Genomic DNA, 11,608 nt, shown 5'->3' with positions numbered 1-11,608 from the left:
TGAGTTGTTCTGTTGACTAGTCACATGTTTAAAGTTTGTAACACTCATGCTCAAGTTCTTTGCTGCATGCTCAGATTAGAAACAGTTTTGGGGACGTTTTTAGGGATGTCTTTCATCTTTTAAAATGGAAATTTTCCTGTAAAATCCTCGAGAAATGGAGTACAAAAAAGCAAAAGTTGAATTTGGCTAAAAATACATCTTAAAACATAAATACTTTGGACTTGGCTTCTAGGTCTTGTGATTCCAGCCCACTATGGTGGCTGCCATGGTGCCCTGCAGCCTGGCCATGGAAGCAGCACTGGTGCAGGGCAGGAATCCAGGCTGAGCTGTGCCAGGAGATGCCTGTACACTGGCTGAGCACAGGGGAACTCAGCTGCAATCTGGACTCCTGCAGAGAGCTGATTGATAACAAAAAATTCAACATTCCTCAAGATGATACCCCTCAATGCTGGAGAGCATCTTAAATGAGACTAATGATGGAGAAGAGTCATTTTGTATGATCCTTTTCTCTTGAACATTGATAACACATATACACACTCCCATGACACATCATCTGTAGCACATTCTGACAGAAGGGACTGGAAATACTGGAAAAGAAATAGAAAAACTCTCAGATTCTCTCCCACTCCATGGATCATTTACATAGCTCTTGCTTCTGAAAGGAATTTCATCCCAAACAGTATCTGCAGCAGACGAAGTGGATGCTGGCTAACTCACTACAATTGCAACCTCAAATCTAACAGCAGTGGGGACTTTCCATGGGTTAGCACTGTTCTTTTGATCAAAACCAGGCTTTCTGTCTGTCTCTCTCTGGGCAGCACTGCTGTTGGGGCCCAGTGTGGGACTATCTCTGCTCTCAGTATCAACAATGACTGTCTGAGGCTCCAGTGTGGCTTTGTGAAAGCACAGATCATGATGTGGGATCTGGCCGGTGGGAAACCGTTGCCATCAATAACAGATGCCCACCTACCAGGAAAAGGCATTTGGCACAACAAGTTTACAGATGACCTGACACTTGCAATTTGCAATGACAGTCCCATAGCACAGCTGTCATTTAAGAGGGTTATGGGATTAAGACTGATGTCTCTTTCAGTGGCTCAAAGGTGGATGTTTGCTATATTGAACCATGACATGCAAAAGCTGGGGTGAGAGAATGTCCTATCACACAGTATTAATTGCTGGCCGTAGCCTTCCTAACAAAGATATTGGTTATTGACCTGAAGCCATCTCTGAAAATGTGGATCACCTTTCCCTACGATTGTATGGTCCTTTTTAGAGTCCCTCTTTTGGTGTGGTACAGCTCTACAGAACTTTGTGGACTCCATGCTTGTATTTTGTTGAGAAGGCATAGTTAATTTTCTTCTGGTAAAGAAGGATGGTACTTCAGCAATGCATGTCACTAAGCAAAAGCAGATGCATCATCAACTTCATTTGAGTCCAAACTCATGCACAGCAGTTCTTCTGGACAGACTGGAGAAGCTGTACATTGCAGATTGTCAGACACAGTAGGAACTGGAGACATCTGTACAAATCTGACATATTCAGCTAGTATCCAACTACAGCCACTTCAAACAACTTGGCTACTGAAGGACACGTCAATAAAGCCCTGGGAGAGAAAGCTTGTTACCAGTGTACCAGTAGCTGTGGTAGTGGGATCTTCTACCTTGGAATTAAGTCTGTTCATGTCATGACACTGAGAAGCTGGAGAGGGTTGACCACCTCCTGAAAAAAAACCACCTCACTGATACCCTGGCTATGGCTTGGTCTTTTTATGAAGGTAAAGGCTGCAGTAGGCTTGTATGGGGAAAGAAGCAAGCAGAAAGCAGTCACTCCTGACAGAATGGTTGAAATCCTTTTGTATTGTGCTGATTTGACTTAGAAGAAATGTTCTGACCAGGGGAAAATCCAGGTTATGTCTGTCATTGTTAATTACAGTTTTTAATTACTTACTCCAGTATGCAGATCTATTATTTAATCAGTTATATCATGAGAATTCTGTAGCAAAATGCATCTTTTTTGAGTGCTTGGAGTCATATATCTTAAGTGACGAGATGAGGGGCATCACAGCTCAAGTGATGAAAGACTCACTGCTTCACTTCCAACACAAGAACAGGCTAGGAAATTTGGAAGCCTGCCTTGTGCATAAGGATTTCAGTAACTTAGACATAACAGCAGGTTGTTCTGTGCTGGAAAGGCCATTTCTGTGACACAAGTTTGTGATTCTGCTTTTCATGGAGCAAAACCTTGCTGCTAACCAAAATAGTTCGTAATGAAGGAAGTTTTGCAGTAAAACTGTCTTCTGCTTTAGTATAATTTTGGTGGAGGGTATTGCTGCTTCACTCGCAAATACACAGAATCTCAGCATCACAGGTCAAGAGTTCACTTGGAGATCATCCAGTCCAGCCAGCCCAGAACAGGTCTTATATTGGATCATCTATATTATCTCCCTTTCATTTGTATTGACCTTCTATTACCATTCAGGCAACTAAGTTATACTGGCCCAAAAATAATTAATTTAAGAGTCCCTTTCATAACTATTCATGGACATAAACATTTAAATTAGGAATTTTAAATATTCTTGTCAGAAGTATTCTTGCATACTCACGTAATCTGGGATCAGCAACAATGTGATATGAATTAGCTGAAACTAACCAGAACAGCAGAAATAACACAGACCTTAGTGTGTGATTCATTACTGAACAGATAAAAACCACAGTTGCTTACACTTAATACATATTTCATAAAAGAGTTTAATGCCTTGAAATAAATAATAAAACAACAATTTTAGAAAATACTTAGAAGACAGCTATCGCTATTTTTGGCACATCTGTTCTGCAAAAGACAAGAACTATGAATCAAGTGTTAGTTGTGGCTACTCATGTATCATATAAGTTTAACACCACTCAGGAAGCTCTTTCTATTGGATAGTGTTTATATTTACATAATGTAAAAAAACAATCAGTTATGATCATCCAAGTTAAAAATGCATTTATCTTACTTTCTATTTGTCCAGTTACTGCAGTGTCTGGCATTTACATAAGCACTAATACAGGAATTATAATTTTCACTAAGCAATGTGTGTCTTTAACAAGACATAAAAACATTAGACTGGCCAGAGGAATTCCACAATTCTAAGTTTTCGCATTCACGACATTTTTGTACAAACATCTAAAACATCATCTTTTTCTTATTCCATAGTTGAATATTCATTACCCGAATAGCAGTTCTAGCTGACAGTAGCGATGATCTCAATTTGTTCATAATCAGCTCTTGGTCAGTTTTCCAGAAACTGGTGATGTTAAGCTGCCTGATTTTGCCCAGAGCAGATTAAGGACATTTTGCCATTTTCCAGGTCTAGTAAATTTTAGCTAAGGAATGGCAACTAAAACCCTCCCAGAAAACCAACCAACCAACCAACCAACCAACCAACCAACCAACCAACCAACCAAAAAAACATTGTGAGTTAAGTAAGGAGAGGAGAGCAGAGAAAGTATGTTTTTTGTATTACCAAATAAGCATTTACCTGCTCTGTAAATTACATGATATTTAAACTGTATTTTTATATAAAGATGTAGTTTCAGCAAGTTAGGAAAGAGTGCACCCCTCACAAGCAACAGAGTTTCTGAATAAATTCTTAATGATATATTAAATAAAAGGACATTGCCAGATGACACTATCAGATTTCTCAAGAGTGGAAAAGATTTAAGAATATCCATAAAGATTATCACCTCCAACAATTCCAAGTCTTGCTACTCTTTTCACAGCCAGGAGGAAATTCTGGCAAGAGACAGCAGACCAAATAAAATGATTGTCTGGAGGTAAGCTAGTAATGGACACATTCTTAACTCTCTTGATGGGAATTTTTCTTTTTGATTCCAGCAGAATTTATACTTTTTTCCAGATTGATAAGAGAAAGGACCATTCAAAAGGATTGCTGATATGATTAACTATTTAAAAATAGTACAGAATGATAGGCTTTATTCATTCTCAAGAAAAATTCCTGCTGAACAGACACATTTCACTCTTAATTTAGCCAGGTTTTTTGCTGTTTTTGAAGCAGTGAATTGAAGATCTAGCCCAGTATTTCCTCTATTTATTGCGCACTTTACAGACATCAGTGTCAACTCTGAGCCTGCAGCAAAATCAGACTCTAGTTATAAAATGCATTGAAACCATTATTTTAATTATTTCTCCTTTTAAGTTCATTAATTCTTACTCGATTCATAGGCCATATGTGTATCACTCATTGGATTTTCCATGTCCTTTGAAGAAAGATTGCCTCTTACTTTTAGCGCAAGAAGGTCACGCAGTTCAATCAGTCTACAGTGGTGAACAGAAATTATGGCTTGGTGACATTTACTCATTTTAGTTTTGACTGCAGTCCTTAAATGGTGCTCTAGCATGGAATACCACATTTTTTCATGGTAATGCATAGCGACATACCGTTAGTCTGAGATAATTTCCTCTCGTCTACCAAATAAAATGTTAATGAAGAGCTGTTGAGTAAGTCTCAAAATAAAAATGAACTTTCAGACTCTTTTCTTTCAAAGCAAGTGATTTTTCTTGCTCATCTTATAACAGAAAAAAGTCCCAGCTCCTTAAATGTAATCAAGCTTTCAGCCTGCTGCTCATGGTATCAAACACAGAAAATGCAACAGAGACATTTTCACACTGCAGATTGGTGGGGTCCATTTAGTCAGAAAGGCCATTTGTATAATTTCCGGCTGAAGCATAAGGCATCTGGGAAATGTGTTTACAGTAACTCAAGGACCCTTCTTTTCTCACTGACTTCTTGTGAAAGCCCTAGATGAATTACAGGCTGTCTCACTTGAACCCAAGAAAACCCTCTTTTTGAAAAAAGGACACCTAATTGCTCAGTCAGTTTGAAGGCCAACATGTGAAGATGCATTTGATTAATTATTTGGTATAATATATGTGGAAGTACCCACAAAACTGTACAACATTTTTTTGTTCTTAGGAGAATTTTATGTCTTCTGCATGGGAAAAAAACCCCAGCTTCATGTTAGAACTCTGCTTGTGGTTTACTCCTGTGATGAACAACCCCACAAGAGTATAAGATTAGACAGAGAAGACAATAGTCTGGTAAAGGACATTGTTCTCAGAGAAGCAAAATTTGTTATGGCTGATTTCACCTTGTCCATGACGTGACCAAGCTGAAACTTGGACAAAATTAGCTGGGAGTGAATAAATGGAGCCCCACTGCTGGGTCTTGTCCAGGCCGTCACAAGAGAGCTGCTGGTGGCAATTGCTTACAGGAAATGTCATCCATCACCCAGCTACAGTTTCACCATACCTGGATGCAGATAAAATCAATGGGATCATTACTGTTGATGTGAGCATCATTTAGCTCTAGAAGAACAATGTAAGGCATCAACACAGATTACAAACCATGGTAATGGAAAATCCACCTGCATCTTGAGGATCTGGATGATGTGAGAGCACAGAGTGGATGCAAAAATCCACTTTAGCTCAAAATATTCTTCCTGCCCTACCAGAGGATGCAATAAATGTATTATACAACAAAATAATTCAGTTAATATTTGCAAATAAATAAGTTATAGTAAAGTATGGCAGCTGTCACTGTCTATTTGTATCCCTCAAATTTTCAGAAGATATTCTGTAAATTAAGCTTTATTCTATGACTCATGACTAGTATGTCTAACAGGAGCTCAATACTTTTTTTATAAAGTAGTCTAACACATGAATTCACTAACCCATCACTTAATTCCTGAGGTTTCCAGCTCACGTTCTCTAATTCATAACTTGCAACCCATGTGCCTACAAACAAACTACATTACCTAACCAAGTAAGGGGGGGGGGAGTGCTCATCTTTCCTTCCCCATCAGAGCATTCAATGTATCACACAGGGGAGCAGGAAAACCTCAGCAGTCTAGCTGTAATGGATGCACTTCAAAAGCTTTTTGGCTAAGCTGCCCTATTTATAATTTCCACCTTGGAAGAGGGGTCTATACCATTTCTGTAGAGTTAGTAGATCATAAAGACCCTTCCAGACAATCAGCGTAAGGATGGTGGCTGCAGGAGACAGCAGTCTGCAGGCAATAATGGCTGCATGATGACTTCTAACCCTTCCTGTCTCTGTGTTGGTATCCTATGGACATATTGGCATCAGTCCTCTGCACAGACTGTGTTAGGCAAAACATGAACAGCAGTTCAATAAACAGTCACAGAGAGCCTGCTTCAAGATGACAAGAATACAGATATACCAAATTTTTAAAGTTTACCAGGTGGCCTGGGACAAACCTGTCCCATACTGTCCTTGTCCACTTACAAAACATAAAATGGGAGGTGGTCTCCTACTACAATGTGCAATGGTGACTGCTGCATGGAGATTCACATCCAAGTGGCTCCACCAGGTGCTAGTATAATAAAAGTAATTGCAGTCCAGATGTTTTGATGCTCTGCAAGTTGTTTGACCAAATTCAGCCACGATGTACATAGGAACAATGCTTCTTGATTTCAGTGGAATTTGCATGTTTATGCTGGGACTGAATTTGACTTCTTCTGTTCATAATAGACCCAAACATTAACAGACTTTTCATAACTGGAGCTATAGTTTGATTCTAGAGAAGAATCTTAATTATATCAACAACACAGTAAACTTTGTTATACTTTCTCTGGGGTCTTTGCTGTCTTTAGATAATTCAAAACTTGTGCTTCTATAAAGTGTTCTCAATCAGTACTGAGGTAGGACTTTACGTGAAATAAAGATATATTTTCTTGGAACAGTAACACACCCATGAGGCTCTCAAAGATTTTTTTGTGGTCTTTGCTTTAGCACTGCATCTCTGATGCAAATGCAGAAGGAACAAAACAGAGGCATCAGCAAATTATGAAATTCAGTTCCCAATTTTCTTAAAATTACAGAAGCATTCATCCCACACTACTTAGGAAACAGACTGCTGACACCAGCACCTGGGTGGCTCTGAAGGAATGCCTCCACACTACTGTCAGGATCATAAAAACATTCTAGCTCCCCAACTTTTGTCACATAAAACTTAAGACTAGGGTAATCTCAAGGCCCAGAGGGATGCAGACATAGTAGGCACTGTGAAGCTGTGAGACAGTGGTGTCAGATCTCCCAGTAAGTCAGCTGAACTATGTCCCCCAGCTGCAGTGAACGTGACTGCAGAACCTGCACTTCACATCCAGTGACTACATATGGCAACACTTGGTAATTTGGGCTTTAACAATTGACATTCAGCTGTGACCCATTGATGACATTCCTTGTAGGATATGGCAAGCCTATGTAAAGAATCACAGAGTCTTAGTTTTTTCTACTGTGGTAAATTCTTCACATCTTTGAGCCATGGCCAATTTTTTCTCAGCTCCTGAACTGCATAATGCCAGTCAAACTCAGTCGTGGTGTCATCCTAATTATTCCACTGGAATTATGCCAGGACCAGGCTCCCTTTATACTCAAAGATTTACTGCTTCAAAGTATACAGCAGGTATGTGTCTTACAGACAGAAGGACAGTAGATTTCTAATATTATAAAATAGCAAAAAGCTTTTCACAGTGTGCTTGCATGCATATGCACATGATAAAACCTTTCATCAAAGGCTATATTCACCATTGCCTTTTAATGCGCTGTTCTCCCACACTGCTCAAGTCAAAATAAAAAGGCTGCACAAAAATCAGTGGTAAGGGAGAGGAGAACATGAGAAAACCAAAAATATCTTATGAAATCCTTAGAAGCCATTCACTGAATGATCAGGTTTAGTTGCATGAAACAATATGGACGCTTGTTTTAATACCTGGGCCTCATTTTCCTACCTATTTCTACAAGCTATTATAAGATGAAAGACAATAAAGCTCAATTAATATGACTGCTAGACATTTTTTTTCCAAGTGTTAGTTTCATGGAAAGGTAACTTTAGGCAGGCTTATAGCCTAAGATACTTTGCAATGAAGATCCACCTAAACTAGTATAATAGTTTCTCATGTTGAAAAAAACCAGAGCAATAACAGAATTTCTGTCTTTACCCTGGTCCAGAAGCTGTAGATCTCTGTGGGTAGCACATATGTAGCCATTGGAAAATGGCTCTACTGTTTTCTTCTGAATAGCTTTTCACCAGGTGCAGATGCCAGATGCACAACCTTCTGCACCAAAGATAGCTCTGGATCACTTCTCTCTCACAGCAACTTTTACACCTTAGCGTCAATACTCAAACAAGATCTCAATGTTTCACTAGGATCTCACTAGGAAATAAAGTGTGTGAGCACTCTGGTGAAAAAGGAAGAAGCAAGAAGAAGTGCAGCAAACAAGGTCTCCCAGGTTGTGTTTCACTGGTAATTTGGAAGATAGTTTGTTTATAGTGATGGCTGGACTGAAACATGAGACCTACTGGCCTGAGAATTATGAACCGTACATCTCTAATTTGCCTCAAATATATCATTTTCTTATAGTCTGAGCCAAGTTACTTAAGTTTTCTTCACCTGTAAAATGGAGATACAAGGCTGTACTTTGTAGGGCTACATGGAGGGTTTACTAGCTTAAATGTTGAAAGTATTCCATAGACATAAGAACTTAAGATAGCTTTTAAAAATACAGACAGATGGTGCAGTTCAGGCTTCAGCATTTTTATGCTTTATCTACATTTTATTAAGAGGTTATTTGTCTAAAAATTAAATTTTATGAAAATGATTATTTGAAAATCATATTAAAAAATCTGCCACACTATTTTCTGATGCAATGATGTATTTTCTTTCCTCCAAATTTAACACAGATCATAACCTTTTTTCTTTTGCTGCTAACATTTGTTCTTTATTAAACCTCCTATATTTCCTTAAATAAGGAAATATATTTTCCTTTAAAAAGATTCAGCTTTTTTTTCAGAAGAACTTTTGCTTTTCCTTTCTTATATTTTTGTAAAATAGTGTAATATGTATGATTTTTTAACTTAGATCAAGATGGAGTTGACTTCAGTTTCACACTGTCCAGGATATGGTCAACTCAGGCAAGCCCTAGCACACCTGACAGCCCTGATTATAGTTCTTATAGCCTTGTAGGCAATCACTCTGACAACACTGTCAAATCACTCAAAATCACACAAGATTAGGAGCTGTAAGAACTATCAAAGAGTCCTGTTCAATATTAGAAGGGATTTTGGAATCAATCAGATGCAATGACTTCCGTCAAAAATGACTTCTAAAAGTCAAAGCTGGTTTGAGGATGGAAACAAGGCTTGGTTTAAAAGTATTTTTATAAAAGTAGTAGTCAATACCTTTAACTTTAAGGAAGGTGGTAGTAACTAGTTGCTATATTTACTTTGAAATAGATGAAGATTTCATTAGAGGCAACTGCAATATTATTCATTTAGATTTAAGGCATGAAAGGTTGAAAAGTGGAAGGCTACTGTAACATCTCACAATTCATTAAAAAGAGTTACGAATGGGAAGAGGCTTCAGGATAGATGCTTTTATACTACCATATTTTGCCTAATGTGTAAATAATTTTAAGAATAACTTTTAATGAGTGAAAATAGTATAGAACCAACCATCTTTAAGCAAACCAAGATTCAAATCAAATACCTACTGTCATGTAATTAAGAGGAATATTATTGATTATCCCTATCCTAATAACATTCTTAAGTGATCAATGTTACAATTTCTCCTTATTACCACCAAATACCTTGAATACATGATTTGACATAAACCCACAATTTTATTACAAACTGTAAGGTGACCTCTTGGGAAGGTGTATCATAAATTACATATGCTGGACTATATTTGCTTTCTACAGCAGCCAGTGGCAAAACTTCTTTTTAATCTCAGTAAGGGTAGGATTCAGTCCACACTCTTGCTAAATAGCAAATGAAAGCACTCATGTTCATTTTATGTAATTTGTGTCAGTTTTTCATCTGAACTATTGATGTCTTAGTATGCAGTATTAAAAATACCAGATTCTGTTTTAACAGAAGTCTGCATCCAAGTGGAATTCTGTTTAAAAGGTGTCAGAACCAGAAATCCTCTTTTAAATAAGGGCAAGAAGCAGGTCTGTTGAGTCTTCTGGAGAGCGAATTAACAAGTGGGAATGATTAAGCCAAAAATGACTTGGTGTTCTAATTGAAGAAGTCATGCAGCATGATGTCACCCCCTGTTATTAGTATTTAATTGCTTTCAGAGAGAGCTCAGTGTGCCTCTCTTCTCTCTCCCACAAAAAACACTCACAGCACTTAAAATGCATCAAGTTATAGAAGAATGTTGCTGTTTGCACACACTTGGTCTGTTTTAAGTTCATGTAATTAAATTAGCTAAATAAAAAACACAGAGCTGTCTAAAGGCTCAGCTTTGGATTTTGTTGTTGTTGTTGTTTGTTTGGTTTTTTTTTGTTTTTTTTGTTTTATTCATCCAGGTCTGCTTCCAATGTCATTGGGTGGCTTAAGGACTACTCTTACAGTGCATCTAACAAATAGTCACATCCTGTGCCTGCACCTGGTTCATTGAACTGGTTATGTGGATTTGTTTTGGCAGTGTGAGTTGAGAAGGGTCATTATGTTATAGAAACTGAGAGGCAGAGGAGAGCAGTGTGCTTGTTAGTTATCTGTACACATGAAGTATTCAGAGTCTTTTTGTCACCAAAGTGTTGGAATAGATGAATTAAACATTAGCATTAAAGCCAAGCAAAAGCTTGACTGTGTGTTTCTACCAATTGCAGATCATTTAGCCTGCATTAAATTATCTGAATAAAACTATATATACATAAGAAAGAAAGAGTTAAATAGAGGACATCTGAAAGCATAGCATTATACACTGCAGGCTAGTTTCTACTTTCTCATGCAGGTAGTTCCTATCATGGCAGTAAAAGTATGGAAGAATCACTACTCTGAGAGTAGTAAATATCTAATTTTTCTGCATTTCTGATTTCTCCTTTCACGCACATTTTACATTTTCACTTGGTCAGTAATGGTGTTGTGTGAGAAAGGCATTTGAAATAGTTGAGATTTAACACAATTTTAATGGACTTCTGATTTCTTCATGACTATTTCTTTCTCTACAGCTTTGCATGATTATGATCCTGGGTAACATTATGCACTTTCAGCACCTCTTTCTGATAATTTTTGAAAACCACGTCCAGCTCTAGTTGCAAGGTTGAAACACAGAGGTCTCAAACACTACTTTAAGGGACAGCTTCTAAGGGTGGCTTTTGTCCCATCTTTTTCTAGCCCCCTTTCTTCATAAGGGAAAAACAACCACCTCAGTTGGGCCTCTGAGAGAAAACAAATCCCTGAGGGCTTCTCTGTCTCTTATGTCCAACAGATGAAATGAAAGTGACGGGAAAAAAATGCTCTTTTCCTCCAGACATGGAGATTGCTGTCCTACCTTAAGGCAGCCTGACACAGAGTATTTTCTGTCTGACAATTATCCCTCTTGCTATCTACAAAGCCTCAGATGAAAAGTAGAAAGAGGTAAATATCAAAAGTGAAAAAGAAGAAAACTTTGTTTCTTGCTCTCGTGTCCAGGCAATAGCTCCAAAAATAAGTTCCCTGTGCCACTGCAGGGGTAATTCCTCCCAACCGTAGGTTTTTTGTTGGTTTCTCTTGGTCCTGTCAAATGAAGACAAAAT

The 11,608-nt window shown here is 38.0% G+C and overlaps 1 long non-coding RNA gene and 1 pseudogene across 2 annotated transcripts in view; one reads left to right on the top strand and one right to left on the bottom strand.

Annotated features, from left to right (window-relative positions):
• The first annotated feature begins 338 nt into the window (after window positions 1-338).
• LOC139790174 (vacuolar protein sorting-associated protein 8 homolog pseudogene) lies at window positions 339-2,220 on the top strand (annotated as a pseudogene).
• An 8,973-nt stretch (window positions 2,221-11,193) lies between these two features.
• The window catches only part of LOC139790314 (uncharacterized), a 64,943-nt gene continuing 64,528 nt past the window's right edge, over window positions 11,194-11,608 (bottom strand). For both annotated transcript variants that reach the window (XR_011723456.1, XR_011723455.1), the window contains exon 5: window positions 11,194-11,588. This is a non-coding gene — a long non-coding RNA (uncharacterized lncRNA). The remainder of the gene's footprint in view (window positions 11,589-11,608) is intronic.

The sequence above is a fragment of the Heliangelus exortis genome, chromosome Z (assembly GCF_036169615.1).
Source record: "Heliangelus exortis chromosome Z, bHelExo1.hap1, whole genome shotgun sequence".
Taxonomy (NCBI): Eukaryota; Metazoa; Chordata; class Aves; order Apodiformes; family Trochilidae; genus Heliangelus; species Heliangelus exortis.
This window is presented reverse-complemented; position numbering and strand designations above follow the sequence as displayed.